A 13,173-nucleotide genomic window follows, 5' to 3' on the forward strand; every position below is an offset into this window, starting at 1 on the left:
GAAGCACTGCCTGTGCTTTTGTGACTGATGAAGTTAAGTTCTGAACCTTCTTCTATCCATTAATTCCAGTGTTTCTTTTCCCCCAAAATGGGTACAGACCTTCCAGAGATGCTTCCTGGCTTGGTATAAGTGACTAGAATCAGCACTCTTCCATTGTAAATTTAAATTGATCCCTTTATCTGCTTCAGTCCCATATAAAATTGATTGTCCTGTATGAGTGGAATTTCCTAAGCCTGGCAGTATATTTTATTGGCTAATAAAGCAAAAATAGGTAACACTGCAAACTCTTGGATAAGGAGACAAATATCCATGCAAATCTTGTGATGCCTTAAGATTTTAATTCTGATACGTTTAAGTTGTGCTATCATTTTACAACAAAAATGTGTATTGCTGAAAAGCTTTAGTGATTTTCTGATGGTATTAAACTAAGATCTAGATGGTTGTGTGCTTTAAGCGGATTAAATAGAGGACGAATATTCAGTTTAGAGTAAAATATTTTGGGGGAGTGTAAGTTACTGTGATTTTAACAGAGTAGAGGGACAGATTTGCCCTCTACTGAGCCATTAAATGAAGATAAAGAATGAAATTTAGAAGTGCACGTTCTTAATACATATTAAGATCTTGACCTGAGTTTCTTCAGTTTTGATTAGTTTCTGATCTCTCAATTGACACTTGTTATAAAAGACATTGCAAATATTTTTGAAGTTAAAACTTGTCTAACTCCACAAAAATGTTATCTCAAGCATTCAGTTTTACTAGGCTAAAAAGAAAATCGGCTGGTTAGCCTTTGAAAAGCACACCTTTCTCATCCATCGGGTTGGAACTGTAAATGTAGGAGCAGAGGCAAACAGACAAACGTTCATTTTCATGGGGAATAAATTGCATTGCTCCTTTATGTACTTTTTTCCTATGATATGGCACTGAAGGCTGATGCAGATGACAGTGGTGGTATAGTTTTGTAGGTAACTTCTATAGAGATATAAATATTACACTGGTCAAAACTGCTGAAATTGGAGGAGGGAAGAAGGTTAACAAAATAACAGAACTTTTTTGTACCAGACTCCTTTCACTACTTATGCTGTGAAAGCATAAGTAAAGGAGATCAAGTGATGTAGCAATAAGACAAGTATCTGAAAGGTCTTTGATTCATGACTTTCTGCGTGTATAGTCAGTAGATTTAAGTGTTGCAAAGGCAGTAAGCAGTTCCATTTGTAGTGGCTACACCTTCCTCTTGCTATCTAGTAGACAGTTTAAGATGGCTAATAGTTAGCTCTAACATAATAAAGGTTTAAAACTTGTAGTATTTAGTGTAATTGAGAATACAGAAAAGGCATGAATTGGAATAGTGGCAAAACAGAGAGTTACAATTCAGGTAAAGAAGCTCTAAATCAAGGAAGGAGAAGAGCCAGTTGCCAGAAAGAACGTGATCTCAGTATGCAAGATTGTGTAACTGGTTTTGAACCCAGTCTTATCCCTTAGAGTCACATTTTAGCATGAGATTTTTGAATCCTTGCTTATCTTTCAAAATTATGATAGTAAGCATGAGGATAAACTTGGAAAAGCTCTTTTAGAAAAAAATCTGAGAACTAAATACAGTGTGTGAGATTTGTGTACATCTGAAGATCTGAAGTTGGGCCATTGCTAGTGAAAGTTACTGGCTTTAGCATCCAGTACCAGGGGTTTTCCAGTGCTGAAAACAGTTTTTGTGATACACAGTGTTTTGTGGTTGCTTTATTCTCGTAGGTCACTGAAAGTTCAGAAGCTTTTAGGTAGGTGGGAGGGCATCACTTCTGTGACCTTCCTATGGGTTATGCATCCTCAATTAACAAGTATTGTTAAGACTTTTGTTCAAGTCTGGTAACTGTTTTTTGCAGTTTAATTTTATGCCAGTTTCTGTAGAAATTGTTTTCCTACCTGTGGCTATGTCTGACTAATAAGTATGTATAAAAATCTTTCTAATGGGCATATTAGTGTGAGTATAAAAGCTACAATTTATCTACATGAATATAGGCAGTGATTAATGGAAGGTACTGATTTTACTGTAAAAGTTGCATTTACTAATGTAAATATTCATTAACAAACAGCACAGATGCAAAACAAGACTAAAGCTATTTAAATCATAAAACTAGTGTTCTGTAGTCCATTTTTGGTGACTCGGAGGGATGTGTTTACTGTAGGTTTGCTTTGGGTTTTTTTTGACCTGAATCCTGTTCTCTGCAAAGCACAGGAATAAAATAGCTGTGTTTATACCAAGATAAAGCCTGAGAAAATCAGGATGCCTTCAGGGAGGAAAGGTTAACACATAAAATTTTTTAATGCAAAATTAGCTCTTGCATTCCTTAAAGTGCAGAGCGTATAAACATCGGAAATGTCAAACATGATTTTATAAAAAAGAACCACACCCCTTTCAGTAAGGTTGTGGCTTAGTGGTTCTACTTGTTCAGGAAGGCATATTGACTAAGGTGGGGTTTAACAGGAGGTCAGCCTGCTGTAATTAGAGCAAAACTTCTCTTCTGATGAGGAAGTAGTCCTGCTTATGAAAATGAGCCAGCCTTGCTTCCAGGTATTTCCTGGTGCATTGGGTAACTTTGTAACTTCTTAAATTAGGTGTCAAAACCTACAAATCTGAGTAATAAAGGTGGATGTCTTACACCAACAAAATTCTGCAGCGTAGTTTTTTCAGATTGTTTAAGGAAAACTTGTTTCTTTAGTCAGTGCCTTGAGGTGAAAAGTCTATGCCAGTAAAGTGCATTCTCTTGTGTGTAACTTCATCTTTAAAACATAATACACATACACACAAGTGAGATCTGCTGTCAAAAAAGCCCACCAATGTGGGAGGTTCAGGTATTTCTGCATGCAAACATAAACCTTTTCCCTGAAACTGCCTCAGAAGAATTAACAGAATTTTTTGATGAAAAACTGTTACTTTTAAAAAATCTGTATATGTATTAAAGCATTACATGTGCTCTGAATCTTTCATTTTGGAAGGATCTCAAATTCTGATTTTTGGAGTTCCCAGGAATGAGACTTGGAGGCCATAGATGATTAGAAGCAGAATGTGTTGAAGTAGAAGCAGGATTTCAATAGTCTTTTCTGGGTATAATTGCACTGTAATCTGTAAGGTAAACTTAAGGTAAAGTTTTGCAAGTGTCCTTAATGTTCGTTCTTTTTAGTTCATCAGTGTATGCTTTGTTTTCTATTTAAAGGTGCAGCTTGGCTAAAGTGTCTAGCTGGAACACCTTGGGAGCTCTCTGGTTCTTGTTTATATTTAAATTCTGAATGGAACTGGAAATGCTGTAGCAGGTTCTGATGACCGGTTGGAAAACCTTTAATACTTAAATGTGAAGTAACTCAGTTACTTTTAAGCATATTTCCTGCTTAATTTACTACATTATCAAGACTGTGAAAGTTAACATTTTTTCCACAAGTGAAATTTAACAGCAGTTTTGTAGAAAGAACTGATTTTACAAAGGTGAGGTTAAACATAGTGGTTACACTTTCATAACGTTTTGAAGGAATTCTTTAATAAGAATGAGGAAGTTGGGAGTGCTTCTCAGACTGACGTGTAATTCTCAATATAGTAGTCCTCCCAAGATTAAGATTTTTATATACATGCTGAGATACCATAGTGTGTTGACTTGAGTTAGGACTTAATTTTTAAAAAAAAATGTGTTAATACCCGTGAGATTGAAGGCCAGGAAAGGAATTTTAATTGCTTTTGGGAAAGTACAGAAGTGTTCAGCAATGTCTGAAAAAATTATCATATAACGTATGTATAACTGCAGATAACTTCATTTGTTTGTAGAGGCATACATGATGGAAGAGACTTATGGAGATAACCTGAATGCTGCTTGGTCAAAGCAGGCCAACTTAGGTCAGGTGCTTAGGGGCTTTCACTTTGAGTTTTGGATATCTCCGAGGATGGAGGCTCTACAGGGTGTCTGGGTGATGTGTTGCAATGTTTGACTACACCCACGGTCAGAACTTTTCCTAGTATTTTATTGTTGCAATTTGTGTCCAATGCTGCTTAGCTTTTCACTGTGCACCTGCAAAGCAAAATTGTCTGCATTTTTGACAAGTTAAAAATAATTATCTGAAGCCTGAAGATAAATACAAATGAAACCTGTTATTCTATATATAAGATCAGTGATTTTTTTAAACTACAGTTCATATATCCTTTTGTTATTAGTAGGTTGAAGAAATTAGATGCTTTTTGTGAATTATGAGTTTTCCTGTGTCATGGAGTATTTATCACGTAGCAGCACTTCAGGACCATCAAAAGCCTTTGTGCTCGCAGAACTCTTGTGGAAGCTTGTACCCAGGAAACCTCATAGTTTAAGTAGATAAGAGAAACAAATTGAACCAAAAATAGAGAAGACTAATAGAATGAATTATTGGCAAATCCAGTAATGAAACTGGAGACAATAATTTGTGATAAACAGATATGGTTCTGTTGCCCACCAATATAGTCATCAGCCTACAGTTCTGCTGTGAAATACCATCTTTGGTTAGTTACAATTTTGGCAGGCAAAGAATAGGGTAAAGATTCTAGCCACATTTAGTGAGTCGGTGTATTTTTTTCGGGCAGTGCTGTATAATATTCACTTCCAGTTTCTAAAAGCAGAGTGTAAAGAAGTTTGAACTGCTCATGCAGAAATGAAAGCAGATTCTTCAGCATATGGAAATTACTTTTTTTTAATCCTTGAGTTAAAAGCTTCTGAAATGTAAAATATTTCAAATTCTTCCTTAACTTGACAGAAGGCATTAAAACTTTCAAACTAATAGGTGACTTAGGGAGAGAATTTTAAGACACTGGAACTGGGGGGGAACACACATACAGTTAAGGTGGCACCTTATTCTATGACTTCATTAAAGGGATTTTTCATAGAACGAGCTCTGATCTTGTTCCTTTTCTCTCTGCTGCTGTTGAATCCAGGCTTGATGTCCTTGGAGTATTTAATGATGAATAATGAACTTGGAGTAGTAGGAAAGATCACTTTAAAAATTTAGGCTTTGTGGTGGAAGAATGCCTTGCAAATGTGAACAAGTGCTTTTTAGGTAACAGTAGATACCACTCTGTAAAGACTGCTGAGAAAGAGAGGTCTCGTTGCTGCAACTGAGGAGCGTGTGTGTTGGGCTGACAGAACATCTTGATTCTGTATGTGGGAGATGATGCTATCGGTTTCTTTCTTTGTGAAGTCTTAGTTAGCCATTTCTTATACCTTTTACTTTTCAAACAAAAGTTAATGCTTTTGCTTTTCACTAAATGTAAAATTTTACTACTTTTTCAGTTAATGACTTTTGCAAGGAAATTGAGGGATTTTTTAATGCTTATTATCTGTTGTCTATCTGACCCATAAGCAAAGTATGCAATTGCTCAGCTTCTAGGGGTTTTATGGATAAGGTTTCCTCATAAATTTACATCAGACCAATGACTGCATTAGACCTTTGTCAAATCATATGAGATTTCTATTTAGCAAAGGGAATGCTCATCTCTAACATGCTTCTCAAAACAATATTTTGTTTCTTGGGTTGGTTACATATGTTGGGGATTGATGTGACAATAGGAAGTACCAAAGAATTACATGGTTTAAGATACTGATATTTTAAAGCACCCAGTATATAGTTTCCTGAGACTGGAACTTAATGCTACTTTATTGGACACGCCTCCTATTCATCATTTCTCTTTTTTTTTCTCTTTGCTTTTGTTTTCAGAAAGTCCTTTGGAAGTTACTGAAAGCAACTTTTGTCTGTGTTGTGAACCTGAGGTGTTCTCTATCTTCCCCCCCCCCGCCTTTTCCTGGTTGCTCATATTATGAGCTTTCATGTACATACCTGGAAAAAGGACTACTGCATTACAGATAAAAACTTGCAGAAAAGACGCTGCAGGAAGAATGTTCCGTATGACAAATTTGGGATATGTAGCACTGTCAATAATTTTAGAACCACTTTTGCATGTATGTGGTTTTCTCAGCTTGCTTGTTTTCCAGCCAACTACTGAGAAAACATAGGCTTTCAGAGAAATACAGATGTGGAGAAAAATGTATTCTACTGTCTGTATTATAATTACAAGCAAATTTTTTCAGTTCAGGGCTCTTCATAATTGACAGTCATAGCTGAAGCTAAAGTTTCATATTGATCTTGATCCTTTAACATCTACAAACAAAACATACTTCTTTCACTAAATTGAGGCCAGTACAGTTCTTCTAATATGTTTCTGAATTAAAATATGGGAAGTCCATGACATGAAAAGGTGTCCACTTAGATATAGTCAGGGGCAATAAAAGTAACTGCAAAATGACATGGGGGAGATACATCTTCGCTATTTTTGTTTCTAGTTAGACCTGTGTATCACACAAGTGACATACATTGCTTTCATATTCCTCTTTGCTATCTGTACCTGATAAATTGACTTTCAGAAGTCCTGTTTGGGGTTTGTTTAATCCTTCATCGTAATATGATGTGGTGTGAGTGATTTTAACATGGAGACTTTTATACTATTTAGATACACCGCTGCTGAAAGGCCCTACAGTGAAATAGGAGTCACCTTTCAAAATAGTTATTTTTGTAAAAATAAATCCCATTATCTGAGTCAGTTCTTCAGGTAGAAAGAATGCAGCTAGAATACCTCACACTGTATAAGGTTTACTTTTTGTACCACTAATAAATGCTGGTACTGTTACATATTCTTAAGTACCTGTGTATTAAAAATAATTGAGGAGAACACATGCTCTACAGATGCAGTGCATTACTATGAAGGAAATGTCTGTTCAGTCAAAGCCATAGGCATGGAATGTGCCCCTCCTTTCCTGTGCCACAGAACCGCATTTTTGCAGTGTTTTCTTCCTCAGCTCTCCCACAAACAGAAGTGAATTGAATACTACAGTGCATTTTTTAGTTGAGCTTGGTAGGAAAGCAGTCACAACACTACTTTTTATATTCATTCCCTCTCTACTAGACTCACTGTCTTTGCTCCATGTTTGTGTGAGATGCTGCATGTTTTGGGATGCTTCTTCACTCTTTGAAATTATACCCATGGGCATGAGATGCTGAGAAGACGGTTTGCTGCTACTGACATGGGGTAATCAGTTTCTCACTTAAACGTTCTCAGTGCTTGTCTGGTCCTTTGAAGGCTTATTCACCTCACTACACTGTTAGCAGCAAGAAGCAATAACCATTTAAAGCTGTCTTGATAAGTGAATTGGTTGCTATATTCTTGCCACCTTCTAAAGCTATTCTTTAGCTGCATCAATTTGCTTTTCTGGATATTCACAAAAACAGAGGAGCACTAGTGAGACAAAGGAGTTGTAAACATGGATCGCAGGGCATATTTGGGAGAAGGCGGGGGATTAGTCCTTTTGGTAGCAGCAGCAGCATGGCGTTAGGTCGGTTTATGCCACTTATGAAACACCCCCAGCTCTTTTTGTTATTTTAAAAAATGTATTGTAATTGCCCATGTGACATCATGGGAAGTATCTAACCTAAGAATTTAATGAGCAATTGGAGCCAGTAATACCAAGTATCTGCCTGTCCAAAGGAGAAGCTAATTACTTTTTTTTTAACATTGAAAGCTTTGCAAACGCAAACTATGTTGATGTTTGCAGTACTGACAGATCATCAGGCATAGTATCTTGCAAATGATTGAACCTTAGATTGTGTTCCTTGATGTCCTATGTGTGTCAACCCACAACTGACTGATAGAAGACGTCAGTGCAGTTTTGTTCATTAGAAAGTAAAGCTGGATATTGAAAAATAGTGACTCAGCTGAACTGAAAACACAGGTTTGAATCAAACTCGGAACTCAATAGAACTGGACAAGGCTTTTGTCCAGTATCACTCCAGGTAGTACAAGCAGGACCCCTGAATGCCTTGTGTGAATTACAGGATCTTGAGAGAATTGTAACCTTTTTTATCTAGCCTGAATCAGCTCAACTGCGTTAATATTTCTGTAACTACAGGCTAATTGTGAGAAACCCCTGTAGCTGCCTGTAAATAGAGTTCAGTGGGTCAAGACAAAGCCATTTGCTTAGTTGCCTGCAGAAAGGTTTTCTGAACCAGCAAGGAGAACTGTGGCAGTAGGCATGACACCAGGACTAGGGTGCTCTGGACTCTTTATTGTTCCTAGACAGAACCAGAGAGTTTCCTTCTCCTAAATGTGATGTCTCATCTACTTTTTTTCTTTTGCCAAACATAGGTTCCTGTGAGTGGGAGATTTGGTTTGTTTTGTAAGGAAGCAAAGGTGCTTTCAGGAATGCAGAATGTACATGCATGATATACAATGCCTGGCTCCTGCTATAACACTTTCTATAATCACTGATAAAAGTAACTGCTGGAAGGTCTTTTTTTTTTTCCTCACCTGTCATTGCCAGCAAAGTTGTCTTTGGGTGGAAATACATTGTGGAGGTCTGTCATTTTTTTACTTTTCAGGTTTGAATGCAGTTTTTAGGTAAAAAGGGCTTTTAATACGTACTTCATTATTCCATTTTTATTGCTGCAGAGCAGTAAATGTTAACCTGGTATGAGTGTAGAGGAAAGGTGGGTCTCCCTGCTGCAAGGAGTTCACAGCTGAGCTTGAAAGAAGTGATGTGTAGGAAGGAGTAAGGGCAAAGTATGTGGTTTCGCAGCATCTCGCTTACCGGCATGTATTTCCTGTGCAGCATGGCTGCTGATTGAAGGAGTGAGCTGTCAGGGTGCGTGGCAAATACAGCTGCATTTCAGTTAACTTAAAAAAGGGAAAAGAAAAAGGGAAGGGGGGGCGGAATAAAAGCTACCTTAAGTTCTAATGTCTCTTTTATTGTTAGGTGTACCCTAGCTGATTATCAGGAATGAGGATATCTCAGTGGCCCTGACAGTAGTGTGGCGGGAGCCCCTGCACTTCTGCAAGCACGTATTCATGACCATATATAGGCACGTACAGCACAGGAACAGGAAGAGTGGTTTGGGGGCATTTGAAGTCTCTCTGTATAACTTCTTTAAACTACAAACTTCAAAATGTCACAGACTGGAGAAGGTAGAGAAGTAAGATTTCTCTGTGTATCTGATGGCTGTCACGCCTTGAGAGAAATCAGATTGTGAAATAAAGGCAGAAGTATGAAAACAAGGTAGATTTAGCGTAACTAACGCCATTCTGTGCATTGCTACCTGTGTGCTTGTGTAATCTGAAAACTGTAAATACTGTAGTAACTGAGTGTAGTAGGGATTTGTTGATAGACCAATTGTTTTAATCTCTAGCAGAATAAAGAATTAGGCATTATTATTCTTAATATCCATGCTCATCATATACAACAAACCTGTCCTTTTCTGGTTTGCTAAGCTTTTCAGTCTGAATTTTTACCTTAACTGAAATAGTTTACTTTATAAAATCAAAAGCGCTTGTAACTGATGTGATGGGTAGCATTTGACTTCACTTGAATTGAGAAAGTAAATCTTGCTAGCTCTTACCTGCTGGTATCAAACTTCCATTTAAGTGAGACTGTGACTGGTGTATATGTGAAAATTGGATAAAGAGAACACCTGCTGTGGGGAATGCTTCCCTTCAAGTGTTTCAGAAATCTGGTGTTTTGGGGTTTGGTTTTTTTGTAACTTCCTCTAATCTTTTGTATGATTTGTCCAAATTAATGCTCAAACCTGAACGAAGTTACATTTCATGAAAATGTATTTAGATTGGCTTTGTGCATTCAAGGAATTTAATATAGTAGATGTGCAATTCCTTACATAGGCTTGCGGTAAAAACTGTGCTGATCAGATGTTCTGGATTAGTGAACTATAAACTTCATAGTTTCTTGCAAGCCTCTCTGCAGACATTTAACTGAAAACAGTGGCTGTAAATCTTGGGAACTACATCAATAAAATGCTGTCTTAAACTTCAGGTGGTGTTTTGGGAGTAATTAGTACTTAAAGTGGAGAAACTTAAGGTCATTTCTCAGTCTTGGCTTTTGAGTTTTCTAAAGGAATACTCAACTGTAACCTAAGTTTTTTTACTTGCTGATATGTGTATGAGGCTCTTGTACTCTGTGTGCATGTGCAGTTCTCTTGAATGAAAAAGGTTTTGTCATTTAGACTTTTAAAATGTTATTGTTTCTGTCTTGACTTGTTCAAATCAGTTCTGATCAATTTTTAAAATTCTCAATGTATTTAATATCCAGCATTGGTTTCAACTGTAATGCATCGATTGAAGTGTTGTCTTAAACAGTTCTCAGTAAAAATAACTTCCTATCTCCACTGGACTATATTGGAGTTCAGTTTTTTGCTTGTCATTTTGTATTACAAGTAATGTGCCTCTTGCTATATGTGCTTTTTTTTATTTGACCATAAACATCACATTTTATAGGGACTGTCACTTTGTTTAAATAGTGCTTCCTCAAGAGGTGGCTGAGACAGTGGCTTTTTACTGCCAAAAGGGGGAGATCTTCATCCCATTGAGGCATGTGGAAGCGTAGTCGCTTATCCTTCATATCAGTCTGGTTTGGGAAAACGGAGAAACCTCCTTTAGAGCATTTATTTCTGGAAAAACCCAGTGGCAATAAAGAAGCCATAACTGCTTTTCAGTTCATAAGTGTTAAGTGAGACTACTGGATTTAATTCTTTTATATGGGCTTCTTGTATCTACAAATTGGGGATATATGGCTTTTTCAGATACTGATCTCCACAGACAAGTTAAATTGGTTTAACTGCTGAAGAAAAGTGGATTAGTTTTAAATGGAGTTCACAAAGGCACGTTAGCAAAATGCAGAGTGCCTTAGCTGACAGACTCTCATCTTCAGAAGACACATTAAGTTTTTTGCCTCTGTAAGCATGAATAAGCTTTCTACTTCTTGATGCTCCTTGTGAATTGTTTATCTGTCCTACAAAAAGTGGTATCTATGATGAATTATCACACGGAAAAATTTTCATTGAAGAATTGAATTTACTAGTAAAATGTTCATTAAAAGCAACATTTAGGTTGGCCTGTCCTGAGGAAACATCTGTTACTATTGAATACTTCTGAATGGATATTACTCATACTATAGATAACCTGACCGATAAGAGTAGCTCTTACTGGTAGTGAAAAAAGAAACAAAACTAGTTTGACATTACAAAAATAGCTGAAAATGAAGTGGTATTCCAATTTTACTACAGACTAACATCTCACCTTACAGATATTACCAGTTTAAGGCCCATGGTCATTCAGCATGCAGTTTGGTCACCCAAGTTTTGCTTAATTTTGGTCATTTAACCAAGTCTTGTTTCTCTGCTTGCTCTAACCAGAGCTAACCCAGCCTTGGCAGGGGTAAGCAGTCCTGTTCATGTCCTGAAGTCGAGTCAGAATCCCAAAACAGTGTCCCTTCATCTAACTTTGAGCTGGGAGTCGGCCTGAGTATCATGTTGAAAGCAAAACTGAATACCTGCTCGTAAGTGAGGCTAAATTCCAGTCTGATCCCCAACTCTCTTAATTGGTCATTTGATAAAAGGTCATGGTAATAGAGCCTTGGAGCCTGTCTTGCCTTTCTCCTTCATGAGTGCCTTAATAGTTCTGTAGGTTAGCTATATTTCATATCCTTTAGACTGCTTTGGATTGAGCACTGAGCTGTGTATGCTGTGTACAGAGGGTCCTGACTCTAGCAGGATAGCTATGGAGTATGTCCTCACTCTGGAACCAAGTGTACAGACTGGTGGTTGGGGTAATATCTGGCTGATGCAGGTGAGTTTACATTCCTTCGGGTCAAAGGAGACAATCCAAGTCACCCTTTCTTCTCATCTGGGCAAGTGCTTTCAAGAGCATCTTCTATGGCAGTTTATTACTCTCTGCTCCTCTGAGAAGTGTAAATGTTTTTATCTCGGTATAATGCAAATTTATGTTTACATAGAAAAAGGAGACCTGATTTAGGTATTTGAAGCAGCAGATAAATGCTGTCTGCCATCCAAAATGTAGCATTCAGTTTAGAAAGTCAGGAACTGACAGCCTTTCAGTTTCCATTAGCCAGCTCTGAGTGGTTGTGTGCTGACTGTTAGTGGGCAGAAAGCTGCCTGGGCTAGCCATTAGGGATCTCATTGGGGTTTGAACACTGCTAATGAGGCAGCTAAGCGTGCTCTCAGGGCACTCTAAGCTTGAACCATCTCTCCTGGAGATCACGGTCTGAAACTTGGGCTCTGTCGAGAACCTGGGGCCCCAGCACTGGCTGTATTGAAACCCTCGACTATAAAAGCTATTTGGAAGTCAATTCAAGAGCTCTAGCATGCTCAATTCTTCTGTAGTTTCAAATATATATATATAAAATTTGTAAATGTAAAGCATTTTTCGGTTATTTTTAGGTATCTCTTAATTGAGTATGTGCTTCTCAAACACCTTTATTTCAAACAGGAGGCCCAGAGAGTGCAGACACTGAATCTCCCAGCTCTTTATTCCACAGAAATATAACCAAAGGTGTTAGAAATGGGAACTATGGTTCAGGTAGTATCCGGTATTTGAATAGTGACATCCTATCAAGGATGCAAGAGAGCTTTGAATGTCTCCTGAACTTAGATAACTGTAAAGTGTGAAGGATAGGAACTTTTGTCAGGTTAAGTTAGGAAACCAATGTTTGTTTGTTTATTTTTATATGGGTCCTCTTAACAGTTTAAGGCAGAAAAAAGAATTAATGAAAGTAAGTCTGCAAGCACATGTGTTGGCAGCTGTGCAGTGAACCAGTTCAGGCAACAACAACAAAAAAAACTAAAGCTTGCTGTGTGGTTGTACAAGTGCTTGTGCAAGCAGAAGGTGGGAGAAAGCCAGGGCAGGTGCACGTACCTTTAGTGGAAGCACTGGCTTATGCTTGTTTTGTCTGCAAGAAGTTGTGGCTGAAGGCAATTGCTTGAGGACTTGAATTAAAGAAGTTTGCAGGATGCCTTTGTGTTTGTTTTTTTTAAAAAAAAAACTTTATCTGCTGATACTGTGGTACTAAGAGACCTTACCGGTAGATGCAGGTGAAATCGCATGCTTCAGTGTATACACAAGTGTTTTTAAGCTTATGTAATCTATCAATTACTGTCTAGCTGTGGGCCTTTTGGAATGTTTAGAAGTGTAGTAAAATCAGAGTAGAAGCTTTGAAGATTGAATGTATCTTCATCATGGGTTTTGGCTCCCTTGGAATGTGTGTTGATTCCCAGACATCCATGCACTGAAAGTTGAAATAGATTATGAATGTATTATTGAAC

The 13,173-nt window shown here is 37.6% G+C and overlaps 1 protein-coding gene across 1 annotated transcript in view; it reads left to right on the plus strand.

Moving 5' to 3' along the window:
• CAPZA2 (capping actin protein of muscle Z-line subunit alpha 2) overlaps positions 1-13,173 on the plus strand; it is a 32,006-nt gene that overhangs the window by 1,802 nt on the left and 17,031 nt on the right. The gene's annotated exons all lie outside the window — the stretch shown is intronic.

This window comes from Phalacrocorax aristotelis, chromosome 1, assembly GCF_949628215.1.
Source record: "Phalacrocorax aristotelis chromosome 1, bGulAri2.1, whole genome shotgun sequence".
Lineage (NCBI taxonomy): Eukaryota > Metazoa > Chordata > Aves > Suliformes > Phalacrocoracidae > Phalacrocorax > Phalacrocorax aristotelis.